Source organism: Orbicella faveolata, unplaced genomic scaffold (assembly GCF_042242905.1).
Source record: "Orbicella faveolata isolate gen_17 unplaced genomic scaffold, um_ofav_v1 contig_12, whole genome shotgun sequence".
NCBI classification, from domain to species: domain Eukaryota; kingdom Metazoa; phylum Cnidaria; class Anthozoa; order Scleractinia; family Merulinidae; genus Orbicella; species Orbicella faveolata.
The window spans coordinates 4,522,027-4,527,500 of record NW_028301539.1 but is presented as its reverse complement, the minus strand read 5'-3'; the positions used below and the strand labels follow the sequence as shown (position 1 = coordinate 4,527,500).

The window sequence follows — 5,474 nt, the reverse complement described above, 5'->3', positions numbered from 1 at the left end:
CTAATAAAGTCGCCAAACGTCTGCTACGGGCCTGCCCAGTTGCAATTGTCGCTGTTAAAGTCTTCAAAGAGCTAGGAACTCCATTTCGGGAGAAAAGTTAAGATCTTCACTAACATACTGGATGATACTTTCAGCGATAAAAATCAATTTTTGTTACGTAAAAATTATTTGACCATGCTCACCGGTGGAAAGTCTGCTGGGTTTGTGAATGCGCACTCGCACAATAGGTCACGTGGCTCTAAAGTTTTGCTTATGCACAAGTCATTTCAAACCGAACCACAAGTGAAATCCCCGCCAAACCTCCGCTCAGTCCCCGCATTGTATAGCGAATCCGTGAAAAAAAGTGCATTCCCCTACTACCGGGGAACCTAAATTGAGTGAAAACAAGGTGAAAGCCCTCGGTTTGCCCCAAATATTCCCCAATCGGGGGGAGGGGGGGGGAGGCGGGGGATTCAAATGACTGGTTCATTACTAATATATTCTTACATCGCAGCTGGCGCAAATCAAATTTGCCAAGAAGGAGTATGTTCATGTTCCCTCGGATTTGCCAAAAACAATGACGAGGAATGCGAAGGTAAGATCCTGCATTTGTGGTTGTACAGTAATTTATATAACTGCAGTGTGAAAGATTTTTGGTGATTCCTTCCTCACTTTCGGAAAGAGCGTTTGCCTTTGACTAAGAGTATAAGTAACATCTGTTTCGGGTTTTGAATCTTCTTCCCTAGCGGAGTGGGTGGTAGGCCACCGTGGGTGGGAGTGGAATGTGTAAGGTTTGGCCACATCAGTTTTCTTCATAAAATTGAAATGATATCGCAAGAAATTTCCTTCATCCTTGCAAAAATTGGTTTTACCTGATCAGTGTTAATGAATAAATAAACCTCCTTTTGTCGCGAAAATGTGCATGGAATTTTTCATTGGGTATCTCAATCTCACGATTTCCTTGCTAAACTAAGAAACTAGCAGATGACGTCGGCAAAAATGGAAATTTAGAGGCAAGATGATAAGTTAGGATATCAACACCGCTTCCTCCCTCGAGTGTAGATCTGAAGTTACTTAGTAATTTTGAGGAGATAAGCCGATTTTCAAGTCGAGATTTTCGTTTCAGATGTGGACGAGTGTTCTCAACATGAAACTCCATGCGGTGCTAATGAAGAATGTTTAAACGAGCAAGGGACGTATTCTTGTGTGTGCCTATCAGGATATAAGAAACAACACAAAGTCTGCGTGAGGAAAGGTGAGCGTTCAATTAAATTATCAACAATAGACCATTTTACAGTTGTCTGTTCAGTGACCTGGCCTTTGAATGGCAGCGAGGCTGCAGATGACCCTGTTTTGATAAAGACCTCACTGCTTTTGTTGTGTAAACCAAGTTGTTCTTATGCTAACTAGATGCCATTTAAATGAGAAAATCAGAGAGGTCTGTATCACAACAAGGTCATCTCCGGCCTCGCTTGCGTTCAAAGGCCAGGTGACTAAACACACAACTCTAAAATGACCTATTTGCACCGAGGAACCAATACGCCGGGCGGCTTCCATTGCCAATATTGTTAACCTAATAGGTTGGTTAATAACATTACTTGTACATTTTTTTTCCTCCTTCACCTAAAGCATATCTGACAATAATCATTTAGCGAAGAAGCCACAATGACTTATTTCGCCCAATTTATGGGTTTTTATTGAAGTCGTCCATAATTCAATTCCAAGAAATTTCGCTGAAATCAGCTTAATGCCAAGCAAATAGCAACACGGAACACTTTATTTTCATGGTGTATTGCCAACTGTAATTTGAGCAGGGTTTTTGCCGCCTGAAGTACCATAGACGCAAATCAGGAATGCGACGTGCATCAAAACAATGACCAATTATTGGACGAGGTTGAGCAAAATATCGTAATATTTCAGTGGCGAGCAGATCAATTATTTGCGGAAGCTGAAAGCTGAGGCAGACATCGTGATCTGCGAGACTCGCCCGAGAGTTCTTCTCATTTCTAAAGGGGATAATTGAACCATGCGCTGAATCAAGTAATCCACATTACCTTTTTTAACTCTTTCCTTAGACAAATGTAACTGCAAACAGCACGAAGTATGCCTCCAGGGAAAATGTAAGTGCAAGGAAGGATACAAGAAGAGTACAAAAGGATACTGTGTTCCTCGTCGAAGTAAGTACTGCGTGGCATATGGCATATGCTCAAGTTAAAGGAGCTCATTAGTTTGGTCGCGTATAAAATTACCTTAGCATTAAAGGAAACCTGAAAATACTAGTTTACTAACATGGAGAAGCACAAGAGAGATAATGATAAGCCATCAAGGAACAAGGATGGAGAAAATTAACACGGATTACAATCGACCAACTTGAAAAATTTGGTCAAACTTTTCAATATGCACAAACCATTGCACAGTGGTGGAACACTTGCATAGAGAACCTGGACCAAATTTATACCGTGGTTAGAAAGTTACATACATACTTTATTTTTACCTCCCCAATGGGGCTTTTCAGGAACAATTACTTAAATTACTAAGTTACTAATAACTACACAATCAAAATTAATCAAATTGAAAAAAGCAGTAGCAGTAACCCGTTAAAAGAACTTCTTATAAGTTCAAATTGTTTCCTGAGATATCTGAAATCCTTTCTCTTTTTCCACTTCTAGGTGAGAGTTTTAAGTTTAGCTTGGGCCTCTCGTTACACGACAACTGTTTTCCAAGCATCCTCTTTCTGGGCGTGCTTGGGCGCCTGGCCTTCACAGAATAAATGGGACCGCGCCTTCTTGTTTCTACTGCCTTGTTTTCTTTTTTTCTCAGCGATGCTTGACTTTTTCTGGTTTAGTTTCAATTTAACATGTCATCTAATACTGTCATATTTTATTTACTAACATTACCATCAAATAAACTCACTTTGCCCTTCTTTACACTTTGCATTTTTAATGATGTCTTCGCCCAAAAAAACTTAACTTTATATGGGTTACTAATCAAGCGTGACCGGACAAGATGGCTGGATATTTGCAAAGTTCTTTTCTGCGTGTTTATGGATCGAGACGGAGTCGAGGTCCATAACCACGCAAAAAAAAGAGCGAGGCCAATGTCCAGCCATCTTGACCAAATAAGCTTGGTCAATTCTTGGGTTTCACGTGACGTCACAAGCTTTGATCAAATCAGTATCCGCCATGTTGGTGTCCCTCGGGTGTCAAATTTATGCTAATAATAGTCCATTTCTATCGTGAAGCTTCTCTATTATCGCTCTACTATTTTGACAAATACATGAATTTCCAGAAAGAAAAAAACGATAAACGCACCGGGCATTGATCTAAAGGTATCCCAGTGCTCTCTGAGTATGCCAAAAGCTTAGGGAGTCGAGTAAAGGAAAGATATTCGCAAAAGATCTCGGTCATAGGAGTTGACCCGGCCCCGCAAGCATAACAGCCGAGCAGTTCAGTCCAGAATGCTTGCCTCCTGTGGAAGTCTCGGACTAGTTGAGTTACCTCGTTCTTGAGACCAGCTTCTACACCAACGAGCAATTCAAGGCGTTCAAGGGTCTGGAGGCGTTTAATCAAATGGTGTCGGGATTTGTAATCTCAGTTGTAGGCAAAGTAATTGCCGGCAAGTATGTCGTGAGAGCAAGTGTTCGGCATTCACAGCGTATGAATGATCCTTTGGTGAACATTTAGGTCATTTCCGAAAACGATGGGACTATTTTGTCAGCCCATTGCTTGGGATGCAAAGCTGGACTGGCTGAGTCATGCTCGCATATCGCGAATGTTTTATTTTATTTAGAGGTAACCACGAATTCACAGCAAGCTCGCTTGCACACTGGTAAAATGCTCATGGATTTTGCCGACATATGTCAATAAAGTGCCGGATGCGAGGGCTAAGGACATCGATTTTTCTTCGGCTAACAAGCTCAAAGAAAAGTTCGACCAGAAAATTGAGGATCTACAACAACCGCAAGCCTCGAAGCATGCAGCAGCTTCTAGTTCTGGGACTGCATCAGCCGGCGCCTCAGCGCATGTAGCGCGCATCGACACCTTCGAAAGAGGAAATGGATCAGCTTTATGCCAAACTCAACCAGTGCAAAATTAAAGCAGTAGCTTTAAGTTTAATTGATCCTTTTGCTGACCAATTTATCGACCAAAGCCGCTCTGTTCAGGTAGTTTCAGAGCGAAATGTTTGCTACAAACTCGTTCACTCTCTAGCACTCTCTTGTTTGTAGCGTCGCCGCGACTCACCGCAGAAATCCACTCGTTTCACCTCCTAATAGTGAGTTTCTCCTGTTCATCCCCTTGATTTGTAATAATCTTAGGTATAAGAGAAAACCCTTAAGCCTTTACGATTTCCACTTTTGCTCGAACAGCCAACAACAACGCGTAAAACCATCCCTTCTTTCTCACATGAACTCGCCTTTGGATACGCTTCATTTACGCTTGAGGGACACCAAGAGGGCGGATAGTAACCGTTGCTACGCTATTGGTCACGTGGGTGAAACCCAAGAATAATTTTTATACGGAAAAAAAGCACACTGTTTTCATGCGGGACACGGCGGGTAATCCCTGGCGGGTAGATAGATCTGAGTCAGTAATCATTACACTAGATAATCAGCGTAGTACCAAATCAGTTTTCCGCTTTAGATTAAAAGGACGTTGACTTGTAGATTTCTAGACTTTTTGATTGTTCATTTCGGCGAAAAAGTTTGCTTTTACACGATCACGGCACTCTCGGCTCCTCAATCACGAAAGGCGTAGAAATCCTCACCAATACAAGTTCAGCTGTTTACTTAAGAGAAAATAAGCTCATATTAGCATAACATAACTACAAACTGCCATGTGGACACGCAAACGGATTGGCTACACTGAATGGCGGCGAGCAACGAGCAATTAACTACAGCAGGAGCTAGGTAGCTTATCTTTTAGAATAGTTTCCATTTTCATTTTCGTTAGGTTTTTATTGTTAGACCGGTGATCAGTGGCCCGCTGTCTAGATGTCTCCTTGCATACGGCGACTGCGCGCGAGGTACGAGCGTCAATTAAAACCAAGCTGTTCTTCCGAAACGACAAGATAATAGTATTTTTCTTAAAGACGTGATTGATCATCGCAGTCAAACACACAACTTTTTATCTCTTAAAATAAATTTTATCTCGCTAGCGTGCGAAAATTTACGTTAAAACCCGAGTAAGAATCGAGTGACATTTCTGTTAGCTGGAAGAGCTGTTTCTGACAGTTCTGTATGCAGGATACGATATTAGAAAAATCTAATTTGTCAAATGTTTGTCTTGCCAAGAATCGACAAGAGCTATGAACTTAACGGGAAAGCGTCGATTCTCTTCATTTCGCCTTTGAAAAGAAAGACCAGGTGTGGGAGATGGAATCGCTGGGCGATCCTTCTGCCGATTGCTCCAATTTTCCTGTGTTATTCGCCGATGCGAATTTAAAATACTAGCTAATCTTCCACCGCCTCATAGTTCGTAGCCGAGGCAGTTTTACAT

The 5,474-nt window shown here is 41.8% G+C and overlaps 1 pseudogene; it reads left to right on the top strand.

Moving 5' to 3' along the window:
* Window positions 1-4,262, top strand: part of LOC110063743 (uncharacterized) — a 7,379-nt pseudogene extending 3,117 nt beyond the window's left edge.
* The last annotated feature ends 1,212 nt before the right edge of the window (window positions 4,263-5,474 follow it).